Below are 15,011 nucleotides of genomic sequence, written 5' to 3'. Positions count from 1 at the left end.
CCTCTCCTATAATGCCCGATGAGGTTGGAGAATACATGGCAAAGGATCTGAGACCATTCCTCCATGCAGAATCTCTCCAGATCCTTCAAATTGCATGCTGGTGGACTCCCTTCTTCAGTTAAACCCACAGGGTTTCTATGGGGTTCAAGTCAGTGGACTGGAATGGTTATGGTAGCACCTTGATTTTGTGGTCAGTAAATTATTTTTGTGTTGATTTTGATGTACGTTTTGATTGTCTGGCTGGAAGATCCAACCACAGCCTGTTTTAAGCTTTCTGGCCGAGGCAGTTAGATGTTTATTTAATATCTGTTGATATTTGATAGAGTCCATGATGCCATGTATTCTAACACAATGTCCAGGTCCTCTGGCAAAAAAGTATCCCTAAAACATTAAAGAGCCACCACCATATTGGCGGAGGGCAGTGTATATGGTGAGCTCCACAGCTTAACAAAATCTAACTTTGACTCACAGCTACAGTGTCTATTAAATAATAAACATTATTACTTAATTTAGTTTTGCATAGCATATTTACACAATGTGATAACTATTTTGGTAGTGGACACAAACTCCATAAACATCAATTGAATCATCTGTATTACAGACCTCAGAGGTCCCACACAGTCTTCTTTACTACACTCTGAAGGTTTTCTGATACATTTTAGATAACCTTGACACCCATGTCAAGAATTTATCAGTTCTCCCATGATTTATTGGGTAATGCTTTCATTTATGACAGCTAGACTGTGGGAGTAGTTTAATTAACCAATTCATACCCAAATTAATCTTCGGACGAACATATTTGAACACTGTATTTGATAAGAAAATTACAATTTTATTTACCTTAAGAGCATGGCCTGTCCCAGAATTTATTTTGTGATCACGTTTTTAGCTCTGGCTTTTTGCTTTAAGCATTGTCACTTTTAGGTGTGTAGAACACTGATAAATCCATACATAGTTAATATTGTGAGCTCTTAGAAAGGGGGTAGGAAGAAAATGCAAAGGGATTTGGGTCCCAATAGCTAGACCCCATTAGGGACATTTGCCCTTAATAAAACATCCCAGGGGCTGTCACCACTTTGGTCCTGTCTCCTTAGGAACAGCTCCAAGACCAGCCCTGTTTAAGACAATATGCCAAGATACAGAATTTAAAAATAGTCAAATGTGACAGAGAAAGTTGACAAGTCCGTTGTTAAGTGGTTATTTAAACTGGAAAGTATCTGGATGCCAACATGCTGTATACATTGAGTGTTAGAATGTGTGGCTGTAGGATGCGTCTTGAATGTGATCTTTGCTCAGTAAATACCACACACTCTGATGCCCAAGGCTTTTAAGTGGCTATAGACATGATTTAGTGAAGATGCAGGCTAATCTTCATCAGAGACAACCTCTTCTATTTTCCCTCTTTTGGCTTCATGCATGTCGCTGATCAAAGCAATGCAAGGAGAGTAAGAAGATCAGGATAGGAATGAATCAGTTGTGTAAAACATATCAGCAGACACTACAAACATCTCACTGTCTCTATCAGAGGGAATGTCTGCTTTAGCAGATAACACAAAACTCCTTTCAATAATAATAAGAAAAAAAACACCACTGACCCTGTGTCAAGGAGTTAAGTGCTGTTTGGAACAGACTACAACAGACATCCTTCTGAGGAGAGGATCATAACGTAATGATTGTTTAAGAGGCATTTGGAAGATTTATACAATGTCTAAGTTGCTTGGATAATTACTTGGAAATATAAAAAAACAGTTAGAAAAAGGAATGATCCTTTTACTCTCATAGGCTCATAGGTGGGTAGACTACTCTTTCCAAACATATTATTATTATTATTGTTATTATCATTTTGTGTCTATGCAGTATAAAATATGTTATATGAGAAACTCAAATCTATAGTGACTAATTGATACATAATGTGAAGAGGAACCTACCCAGATGCTTACATCACTCATTGTATTTATTAGCTGCAGCAGGTATTTTAGTAGTTTTGTGTATTAAAATGACAGTAATGTAAAAAAATTACATTATTATTCCTAATTTAAAATCTCCCCTGTCTGTGCACTACAAAATGTTTTTACTTTTTCATAACCTTTAGAGCAATTAAGTCCTTTCCTTTTTAAAGTATTGGCATATTAAATTTGGACTGTGTCCTAATGCCTTGGATGGGTCATGGCTGGGGTCAGTCCTGAATTTGGCTACTAAGGAGAGCATGGCAGCTTGTCCCTGATTCCTGTGAAATGGAGGCAAGTCCAGATTGAGAATGACAAGGCAGCCTTAACACTTCAAGGCCAGCGCAATGACAAATAACGTAAATGCAGCCGTTGGTCGAATACCGGTTGGATCAAAATTGTGGATGACAGGGTCCATTCCAGGTGAGCATCACATGTTATATGTGTTGTGTAGAAACCCAACACCAGCTGCACAGTGAATCAATGTGACTCTCCTTTCACAAAAAAAAAACAACACATTATATACAGACTGTATTAGCGAATTCACTGCTTTCTCGTCTTGTAGCTTTTCGGAAACATCCCAAGCCCCCTGCAAACCACTATCTGAAAGAAGAATAAAAAAGATATTTAACCACATTTCGTATTTATTATGCATGTTTACTATGTACCAAAGATGTATTTTGGGGACATTGTTTCTTTTTGGCCAAATGTTGCTTACTTTAAGAAAGTACATTCCTGTATCCTGATCCCCTCCCCTCTGGCCTCCTACAGCCATGTCCTTGCCCCTTTTTCTAACCTAAAAAATATCTTCTCTTATTCATCTCTCTGGTTCCCCTCTTGTAGCTTCCCTGAAACTTCCCAATCCATCTGCAGACCACCATTTGAAACCAAATGTATGTGATGTCTGGCTTGTTAGTGGGGATCAGATGTTTTTCCTACATGGCAGCAAGCTGGTCTCACAGTAGATCAGCTTGCATTATGTTGGCACTTTAAAAATAACCTCAGTCTGGGAGGATTAGAGTGAAGCTTGAGGAACCATGGGACAGGCAAAGGGGAGCAGTGGGCAGGAGAAGGACAGAGAGGTCAAAAGAGGAAATTTGTTCTCATGTGAATTCAAACTCTGAGCAGCAGGGCCGGCCCAAGACATAATGCCGCCTGGGGCGAAGTTTAAAATGCCGCCCCCCCTGCCCTCCCTATTATCTACCCTACCCCCCCTTTATACTTCACTTACATTTCAGCAGTCCCGCGCCGAGTCTCCCTGCTCTGCCACGGTGCGCGCTGCTTTACTGCTGAGCGCTGGAAATGACGTCAAGCCAGCACCGAGACCAAGCTAGAGGGCTCGCAGAGGAGAGAGAGGGGCGCCGGGTGGGTACTGACAACTTGGTAAGCAAAAACCACTCGGCGCCCCTCTCTCTCCTTGGCTTTAAAAAAAAAAAAAAGGCGCTTGGGGCGGCAGAGTGCCGCCTCTTCAAAAGTGCCGCCTGGGGCAATTGCCCCACTCTGCTCCATGTTAGTGCTGGCCCTGCTGAGCAGGACAGGAATTGGACATTATATTAACCCACGCTTCAGTGACAGAAAAGCGCTCCCATTGAAACCATGTGTAGTGTAATAAAAGAACATTATCGGTATCGGTATATGCCGGTATAGACCTTTCTCTATTATTATTAATAGTAGTCATTATACTTTGGTAAAATGTAAGGCTGTTATTATTCTAATTTCTGTGATTTGACAAATTTGTTAAAGGTGTTGTCAAATCTTATTTATAGGAAAACATGTGGCCTACCCTGCATGCCACAGGTCAAGAAAAACAGTTGTGTGCAAATAACAACCAACACATTACACCACTCTAGACACTAGAAAAGGGGACGAGGGACTTGAAAAACACAGAAAATCTTTTTGCATGAGAATAAGGCAGAAAAAAGAGTAAATAAAGCCACCAGTTAATTAGGAACTAAATCCTATCAAGACATAGATCCCAGTAACCCAAAATAAGTTCTATAGGTTTGTTACTAAGTATAGAATGATCTGTAGTTTTAACCTCTTCCTTGCCACTTAGGCAATTTGCATTGTCCTACCTACAGAAATCATACCACTCTTAGGGAAAATTATTAAATGTTAAGTTTTAATTCAATATTAACTATTTCCCATTACTAATCCCATCCTCTCCCCCAAAAAACCCACCACTCTTGGCCTAACAGCCAGCTATCACTCTCACTGTGCGATGGAAAGACATCACTTTCTGGCGCACAGGTCGCCGCCATGTAGCAGTCTTTAATTATCCTGAGGTCCCAGTGGCAGACACTGGAATTCTTTGTGGCGGACACAGGTGTCCATGTTCAGACACGTTGCCGACAAGTGCCCTAGAGGATAGGTAAAGAAACTGAAGCCAGCACATACACTGTATACAGTTGTGATCAAACCCTTGGAGAATTGGTAATATATGTACAATTATTAAAGAAAACATTAGCAAAACATATTTCTTTTATTTCTTATTGGATTCTGTAGGTTATAACAGAATGGCACAATCATAAAAAAAAATATGGTAACAAACAAAACAATGAAATGACCCCCATTCAAAAGTCTGCATACCCATAGTTCTTAATACTGTGTATTGCCCCCTTAAGCAACAATGACAGTGTGTAGTCTTTTCGGATAGTTGTCTATGAGGCCCCAAATTCTTCATGGCAAAATGCCTCCAGGTCATGCAAAGTCTTTGGTCGTCTTGCAGGAACCGCACGTTTGAGATCTCCCCAGAGTGGCTCGATGATATAAAGGTCAGGAGACTTTTTGTCAGCACAGTCACGCATATTAAAAATAAAGAACACATCGACTTCCCATGAGGCTCAGCCAGACATGCTACTTCCATGATGCTGGCTGAGCATCATGGGAAGTGCAGTTAACAGTAGATGTTAGCTGTGAATTACAAGTCCCATGATGCTCAGCCAGCCAGGTGTTCACATGACTAGGCATTGTGGGAGTTTAAATTCACAACTAACACCTGTCATAATATCTGCTGTTAACTACAGTTCACATGAGGCTCAGCCAGACATACTGCTTCCATGATGTTGGCTGAGCATCATGGTTAGTGCAGTCAACAGTAAAGCTGCAGATGCTAGCTGTGGATTACAATTTCTATGATTCTCAGCCAGCCAGGTGTCCACGATAATGCTGACTATTATTGGAAGAGTAGTCAACAACAGCAGAGATTTTTTTTTTATTTAAAAAAAGGCCCTTACACACTGCCTTTACACACACCTGCCCATAAACACACATATACACACACATATACATACACTGCCCTTACACACACATATACACATACACTGCCTTTATACACACCTGCTCATAAACACACACATACACTGTCCTTACACATGCCTCTCCATACACACTGCCTTTACAGAGGCGGTGAGGCGAGAGCCGTTCTCACCTCACCCTACCTCTGCAAAGCGGGACAGCGACCCAAAATCGTGACTGTCCCGCCCAAATCGTAAGCATAACACCTATCACTATATACTGAGGCAGACATTGATGGGGGTACAGCATAACACCCATCACTATATACTGAGAAAGACATTGACGGGTACAGCATTACACCTATCCCTATACATTGAGCCAGACATTGACAATAGTCCCTATAACCCCTATCACTATATACTAAGCCAAACATTGACGTGGTGTAGGCCTATCACTTCAGTGTCTTAGTGGCTTAGTAGGGATGCACCGAAATTTTAATTCTGGACCGAAACCGAAAATTCAGCATTTACTTGGCCGAAACCGAAACCGAAAATGACCCCCCCACCATAAAAAAAAATCTCACACTTTTATTTATAGTAAGTAACACACCAAAATTGGACAAAAAAAATTCAATAACATTATTATTGTATACCTGCAAATACCGGATTTGTATGTCTGATTCTATGCCTCCAGTGCTGAGTTCACATGTTAACAATAATAATAACAATATTAATATATATATATATATATATATATGATTGTTAACAGCAATCACACTCCTATCATGCCCATGCATACCCAGATTCCAGCATGTACTAGCTGACTTGGCATGATAGGAGTGTAATTGTTAACAGCACTCACACTCCCATCATGCCCAGGTTCTAGCATGTGCTGGTTTCCTGGGCATGATAGGAGTGTGATTGCTGTTAGCAATCAGATATATATATATATATATATATATATATTAATATTGTTATTATTATTGTTAACATGTGAACTCAGCACTGGAGGCATAGAATCAGACATACAAATCCGGTATTTGCAGGTATACAATAATAATGTATGGAAACATAGCATTGCAGGTATAGATCAACTGGAAATCACATAAAAATAAAAAAGGTATAGATAAAACCCCCTAAATTAAAGGCATAGATGATAGGTTGCACAACCCAAAGCCAGCCCTGGCATCCACACTGCCCACATAGAACCTGACCAGCACCCAAATTACACAAATAGGACTTACCATCTTTGCCATGCCACCCCCATCTTCCTGCTCATGCTGACGTCATATTCCGGGGCTCAGCATGACATGCCGGCACTCCAACGGAGTTTGTGGCTTCGTGAAGGAGACTGAGGGGCGCCGATCGGTTGATAGGCACCCCTCTCTCCTCCGCGTCAAGTGACGAGGCTGCCCAAGACCCAGGCTATCCGGGACATGTGGCCACCATATTGTCACCCCCGTGATGCGCGGAATCCGGGGTGGGGTGAAAAAAGTGCGGCCTATATTTGGGTGTGTTTTATCTTTTCATTGTAGATCATTTCACTGTGTTCACGAGTCCTTAAACATTACAATTAATTATTTCTCACCAAAATAAATGTAATTCAACTCTATTGGATTTCAAATATGACTGATTAAGAAATAGTTAAAGTACAAGAAAATACATCTTGATTTATTTAAAATGTGTTTTAGCATTATAGTTTTGACCCCCATTTACTGTATTTGGAAGCATGTAACCATAACTAACAAGGAAACTAACACAAATGGAATCTACACTCCCACTTAGAGGGATCCTGGCATTTGAGAAATCATCTTGTGGCCTGTCAGGTCCATGTGTAAGAAAAAAAATCATTAACTTCCCAGAGCAGTGTGTTCCTCTGAAATAGTGGAACCTTGGAAATCACATCATTTTAGAGGGGGGAGCCAAGTTCTTTGTGCTGCTTCTCGCAACTAGAGCCAATAATCTGTCATTCTTACATAAACAACTACCTTATCATATCACAAACATTTATTTAACCCTTTTCTCCCAGGCTTTTAAGAGTAGAGAGAAGGTGTCCGGTTGAGACAGTCAAGCTCCTAGACTGATTTAGAAGAAATGCCAAAAATCCTACACATTGCACTCCATCTGTCAAATGTCAAATTGCACTTCTCCATGGCTTGTGTGAAATACTGCAGCTTGGGCCACTACATCATTGAATTCTCTTAGCCTTAGTTTAACACCCACCTTCCTCCCTAGAGGCTTGTATTGTATGATGCTATCAAGAGTTGGAGCCAAGACTAATTAGTGGATGCAAAATGGTGCATTGTTGTTGTTCTTTTTTTTTTATTCTTTTTTTTTACAAAATACAGTGGGAAGAAAAGAGTTTATGTTTGACATGTCCTGAGATACTTGTGTGACTCCTACAATTTATAATTATACTATGAATATTTTTATTCTTTTCAGGGTCGTGCCTAGTTGTTTGGGTCATATCATGTCTACATAAATAAAATATTACTGAGCTGTCTGCATGCCTCAATTCAGCCCTTGCTCACTGGATGGGGTCATACATTTATTTAACTTTTCCTTTGAAAGTGGACATGCTGAACATGTTGAGTTATGATCAAATAAAGGTAGAAATAATATGGTTTTTTTTCCATTAGCATTGCTTATATGTGTGATTGATCTGGTTTCTACTTTCACTTGCAATTAAAAATAATTAAATAAGTTGGCAGTGTTCTTTGGAGTCCTTTTATTTCCAAACCCAGTAATGATAAGTCAAACATGTCCATCACTATAAAAATCCAACCCCACAGTAAAACAAAAGGTAAAAAGGAAAAAGAAAAGCCAGTTCATATGAACAGTTACATTCTTGTCTAAATGAGGATATATTCAAAACTGAAATTCACAATTCTACATTGTGACATTTCAGGTTTAATGGGCAATTTAATAGGTAGCATGTGGACATTTTACATAGTCCTCATTTAGCTATAGCTTTAATCCTTTAAGTGCTATAGTTTATAATCGAAAGAGGAAGCAGACTCATTGATGTAATACATTCCAGTCTGGCTCCCAGGGACCCAGTGCGTATGCACGTACAGAGGTACTATCAGTAGGATTTGAGGTCCCTTCCTCTAACCTTCAGTAACAAGTACAAGTACACACTAGCAAACACATTCATTCTAAAACACACACAACTGGAGCTTTCCCTTATTGCTGCTCACACATTGTACAAGCAGCCAAATGATTACAGTGAGGTTACTGCTCTCCTGCCTGCAAGTGTCTGAAGAAATGTTTGAAGAACCACCTAGGGGACAATTGTCCCTCACCCACCTTTGGTCAGGCCAGCCCCACAAATGTCCACATGAATCAAGGCTTGCACAAGCCTTGTCATAGATAATGGCTTCCTTGTATTTTCCTGTGTATGATCAAGACAAAAGTTGTGTTGAATAATAAAGCAATCAGGCTGTTACATTATTGTTACAAATTATTACATTGTGTCTGTGTACAAACGACCACTATCTGTTAATACACTTAATTGAAAAAAAAAAAGTTTTTCTTTAAGGGACAACACTTGGATTATGAATTATGAATTATGGATCTATTGGCTCTATTAAGAAATTTTTAGGTTTCAGTCACTGGGACAACCAACAGAAAATGATGTCATGCACTGGTTGCCATCCAATCTAAGCATCGCACATGCATACTTGCTGACAGTCCTGAACATCGGTAGGAGCCATAAATATGGTTGGTTGGGCTATCCCATGCATGTTTGCAACTATGTCTTATATCATTATTACATATACAAAGTGATAAAAGCAGAAGCAAACATCTGTGGCCAGTGCAAACTAACACTGGAGCCATAACTACATCATAACTACATCATATTTTCTCTGACAAGACATGGCTCCTGTTCATTGGCCTTATGTTGCTGCTGAGGCTTTTGTTCAAAGCTTGAAATCATATCTTTACAGGGTTGATTGGCGGCTTATCTTCGGGATATGTATGACGGTTATTAATTTTATACATTTCAAGTGTCTCTATTTTGGATGCAAATCCACCTGTCCATTTTTCCTCCCTCAATGTATTTTTTTATGAGCCAAGAATATTTGTTGTATAGCCCTGAAAGTCACAATAATGTTTACAGTGGGAAAAAGCTTTATAAATTGAACTGTGTTAATAAAACACAGTATTCTTCCATTAACCCCTTTACCAAGAAACATAAATAACTCCATAGGGTGCAATAAAATGTAGAAACCTGACCCCCCTATCGGCTATGTATCTAACGGTTCTAACCTTTCTCTGGACACACAAATCCTCTATTGAGTGTAAGCTTGCGTGCAGGACCATGTTGACCTAATGTATAGATTTGCTTTAGTCCGTCAGTTCTAGGGTTTGTCATACCCTGTGAATGTATGAACTGCACAAATTATATAAAAAAAAAAAGAAAAAAAGTTAATAATAATTTCATTTATAGAGAAATTCTCATAAAATGTCACCAATCAGTGTGCAGTTAACAATTGTATAATTTTCTTTTTACTGGCTACACCAAGGCACCCTCCTGTCTTTTGCCTGATCATGAACCACCTCTCCAGTAGATCTCTTAAAGGGGAAATCTCATGGAGAAAAACGTATTTCTCCTTGAGCATAAAATAGAGTGTCAGAGTGGATGGTTAAAACTGAGCTATTCTATTATTTACCACAAGACAGTATGATTACGAGCTAGGGTGCTTGTCTAGTAGCTTGAGCTAAGATAAGAGATGGACAATGTAAAATAACATGCAACTGATTATTATATCCTGTGAAAAATAAGTGTTTTTTTTTAAACAAACAAAAAAACAAAACAAAAACAGCACAAAAAAGCCCACCAAAAAATGTAATAATATTTTGCTTAGAAATGATTAGGTTATACTCGATTAAAATATACTAGACGTGTCAGCAAAGTAATCCATATTCCCAAACTGGGACTTTAAAGGCAAGGCTGTGCTAAGCTACCTTCTTCCATGAGAGGTGCTCTGATTAATAACTAGCTGTACTGACTATTTCCACAAAGTACTGAGGGACCAGAAGCAAAAGGAAAGTCAGGATGCAAAAGTTGAATTAGTCAGGCATTACACAAAAAGAGCTGAACAATAGACAGAAGTGGGAAAACTAGAAATCTCAAAACCAAAACCCTCATAGAGCTGGTTCCCCAAAGCTAGGGATGTTTAAGCACTCGCCATAATGACAGGCTGGCTTATGAAGCCCAATGATAACTTACAGCTGCATTTAATGTGGATTCCTATAGATGTTGCCCAGCTTTCATTGGAAAAGTACATAACTTAGGTCCTCGTATGATACAGAACTACTGAGCTAACACTCAGATCAGATGAAACACAGTCAGGGCTATGGCGATACATAACACATTTGTAAAGACAGACTAATGAGAATATATATAGGAGATGTTGCCACCTATGTACCTTTCTTTGCATTCTCAACTGCTTTCCATAATTAATTCACTAAGTGACCAATAATTTGACTGTGGCATACAATGAAAGCTGTAGTGCCAATTTATAAAGTCTCTAATATTCAAAGAATCAGTCGAAACGTCTCATTTATCTTAGACACGCTCGTGGCAGAGAATCCTAAAAACCTAAATATTGGTTGCATATAAGGAACAAATAAAGCTCATCTAATCTGCCCATTCCATAATAAACAATTTTCATTCTTCAGTTTGCTTTCTACTCGGATAGCAGTGAGTTTATCCTATAGATCCTTGTGTTTTATTGCTGAACTTTTACCAACAAAAGACTGATCAATACATGGCCAGATCATTTTTAAAATTATTTTTTGTTACCCTTAATAGAACAATTTGATCCTTTAATCAAAGGTATTGCATTAAATGTTACACTACTACCAAATCTTGGCAGAATCCAGATTTTTCCATGGAATGTTGACATACAGAATTATGTTGTTCACACATTCCTTTTTAAGGTGTAAGACTCTGAACCAAAGATGTATCAACTGACATGGCTGGAATTCAAGTTTCAATGTGTGGGTGTGCTCGAAGGTCTAAGAAGGGATTTTCTGTGTATATAACATCCTTGAAATCAATGGAAAATCATAATAGATCAATAATTTGTAGTTTTGCATGCTTGAGACTTTGTTCAATTCTCTGCCACTTTTGGTACAATTTATTCCTATTCCATTCTGCTGCAACTACACCCTACCACTGCCAGCTTCCATACTTTGGAATAAGTAAAGAGGGGGATTTTGAGCCCTAGATCCCCCAGTGTCCAAAGATGTATGTGTAGTATAATAGTCGCATTTAGATCTTGTGGAGTTTTTTCCACTTAAATATAGTCATAAATTTGTGGGATATCATCTTTAATGCATAAGTGTGCATTATGCGGGACTAAGAGGCTTTTATTTTGCAGCAGAAGCTTTTTAAAAATATGTTATTAACTGCAGAGTTCACCTAAAATCTCACATTTCAGTTAATACTTATAATGCCCATACTTGCATTCTATCACCAGTCTCTGAGAATGTAAATCAGTTTACGTCTTGTGTACATTTTACATTTAAAGCATATTTAATGTAGCTAATAAGACCTTCTCCACTGTATACAACTAACCAATAAGATGACGGAAGTACTTTTAAGTCAAGAGCCAAAGTTTGTAACAATTCTTTAAAGACCATGCAATAGTCTATAGTCTAGATCTGAAGTACTGAAAAACAAACACTTTCGCTTTCCCTGTTATTGGAAGCACTCCATTCATTGTGATACGACTTGAGAATGTTCAAGCCTACTTTAAACATTCTTTGTAGCTACACAAAAGTGACACAGAGTTCATGAGAGCACAGGGGAATATTGTGAGGTCTCTTTGGCTGAGAATCTTGACCCAGTATTGGTTTACTTCACAACACGTATTCACAAATGTTGACCCTGGAACTAACTTGTGGGATGAAAAGGTAAGTTCATTAATGTGGGCTGTTTGATTTTGATGTTCCATACGCACAAAAGTCTTCATGCTTAGACGTTCACATTGGTCTCTGGTTGGTTTGCAGGAAAGGACACATACATTCTCCTAATGTAATCTCTGCCAGCTTTTCCCTCTATGGAGATACATGGTCAACCAGGTATGACCCAGCTGCAAATCAGCCCCAGATAGATTTGATATGTATCTTTCTGTATCTGAAGTCCAAAGATGGACTTCTAGACACATCATGCCAAAGACTACATGTATATACAGTACTGTGCAATGGTTTTGGGAAGGTGTGAAACAATGCTGTAAAGTAAGAATGCTTTCAAAAATATACATATCATTCACTTATTTTTATCATTTAATAAAATGCATAGTTAGTGAACTGAAGAAAATTCCAAATCCAATATTTGGTGTGACTACCATTTGCCTTCAAAACAGCTCAGTTCTTCAAGGCACACTTGCACAAAGTCAGGAATTTTGTAGGCATACTAACAGGTGCTAATTACCATCAATTTAGTTTGTAGGTTGAAAAACAGAAACAGTTGTGTAGGAGGAATAAAACTGGATTAGGAATAGTCAAACTCACTAACAATATTAATGTCAAACGTCATACACCATGGGAAGACTGAGCACATCAACATGATATGAGATAGATATAGGGCTGTTTGGGACTGCATTTCTGCAAATGCAGTTTAGGTTTTGGTCACAACACTGGTGTCTTAAACGCTGACAAGTACAGGCAGATATTTATCCATCATGAAATGCCATCAAGGAGATATCTGATTGGCCCCAGATTTATTATGTAGCATTGCAACAACCCAAAACATACAGCCAAAGTCATTAAGGGTAAATAAGGAGTCCTGGAAGTGATAGTATAGCCCCACAGAGCCCTGATATCAACTTTATACTATTGACCTGGTTGGCTCTCAGACTTACACTCTACTTTCCCTGGCCTCATTTGTTTAGGTATAATTGGTATATGTGGTATTTAACATTCAAATAGACACAAAGTTGAAAGGAGAATTCATATGTTATTTTTGTTACATATATTCATATGTGCCAATCCATCAGAGGTCTGAACTGGCAAATAATGTACCAGAAAGGCTCCTCAGTCTCCCTAATCACTGGAAGATTCCTCTTCAACTGGGTAAGGCGGCTGCTTTAAATAATAGATAGATAGATGGCTACATCACATCACTTTCCCAGAGACAGAAAGGCCAGGTTTGTTCATCTTCATGATTCTGGGAACAAAAACACTTGCTTTCTTCTTATTACCAGTAAAAACAGTCTTTTCTTATGACTAAGCTATAATTTGTGTGTGGGTTTTCTTTAGTATGTACAGGAAATATAATTTTCTGCTGTTCCATGTTAAGTCTAGGGCTAGGCTTAATTCTGATGTAGGAAGGATGAATAACGCTACATACAACATAACTTTGGATAATTTGTAGGATACCTTATGCAGGGTATGAAAATAAAAAAACAGTTAGCAATGACACATTCATAAGCATGACAACTTCTTGCTGATATATATGTATAATTTGCTCCTAGTATATTAATCCAAAGTCATTTGGATTCTGTTTCAGTACTAGGGAGTTAGAATGCTGCGTAGAATAGTTTTATTGGAATAATGCCCCCGACTAGCTGTTTAAGGGCCTCTTCTCCATGTCTGTGTCTGGTTATATATATATGAAATCAGTAAGCAAAAAAGCCAAGTTTTTCCAAATGAGGTCTGTAAGGCATTGGAGACCCTACCATCTCAACACTCCAGTTCCCAACAACATGGTAGGGCTGGTCCTTATTCCAACAACAGTTTGATTTCCCTGTGTGGGTGTACTGTTCCGTTCTGGAGCACCTACCCTCTACTCGGTATGGTAGATGAGATATCATAGGAGCTGTACACAGTCTAGACACCTGATAATATGTGGCATTGTCTGGGTTCGACACTGAGCTAACTAACAGTGATGTTTATAGAGCAGTGGGACAGAGACTGGCTTCCAGCTTCCTTCCCTATTCCAGCCATGGAATTTTCCATTAACGAGAAGCTAAAATGTCTATTTTTTATTAACATACAGAAAATCCCCATTACACAGCGATCCGGGATATTAGTTTTTATTAACATACAGAAAAGCCCCATTACACAGTGATGCAGGATATTAGTTTTGTTAAAAAAATGAAAATTAAAGAAAAAATATTTTTGTAAAAAGATTCATCAAACAGACAAGTCAATACAATTTGTTTCAAATTTATTTTTGTCATCAATACTTAACATGAGCAACGAAGAGAATAATTCCAATGTACAATGGGTGGCACTTCTTAGTCCACATCTTAGTTTGATGTTTCTGAATGTCCGTTCACAGCCTGAATTTTTTTTTTGCTGTAGCTATGAGAACACGAATGATCTGAGTCCTGTGATCCTCTAGCTGATATTTAACTTAACAAAACATCACTACATTAAAGAGTCATTGAAAGAAACTACTAGATATGTTCTTGTCCCTGAAGAATTGTTGTTTTGCATGCATCTTTATTTTCATGACGTCCGTAGTATTTCTAGGATAAGAGCCAGATATAACAAAGTACGATGTCTCCAAAAAGCATTAAAGACTCAGAATACATTACATCATCTAAGAGTGGATCCTGTGAAATGTCCTTGTTCAATGCATGTTAGGTAATATGTGTACAGATTGAGTCAAACGGCATCATTAATAATAAAGAAAAAACATTGTTCCACATTGTTCAAAACAGCTAAAGATCAAAGCATGAATTCTTGAAAGAGATTATCTGTTTATGTATCATATACCATATCACGTTTGGTTCAAAAGTCACCAAAATCAGGATCTTTGTTAATATTATTATGTTGTCTTTTTTTTTTTTTTTTTTTGAATTCACAG

This window comes from Spea bombifrons, chromosome 5 (assembly GCF_027358695.1).
Source record: "Spea bombifrons isolate aSpeBom1 chromosome 5, aSpeBom1.2.pri, whole genome shotgun sequence".
Lineage (NCBI taxonomy): Eukaryota > Metazoa > Chordata > Amphibia > Anura > Pelobatidae > Spea > Spea bombifrons.
The sequence above is the reverse complement of the archived record's forward strand: the minus strand, read 5'-3'. Positions refer to the sequence as shown.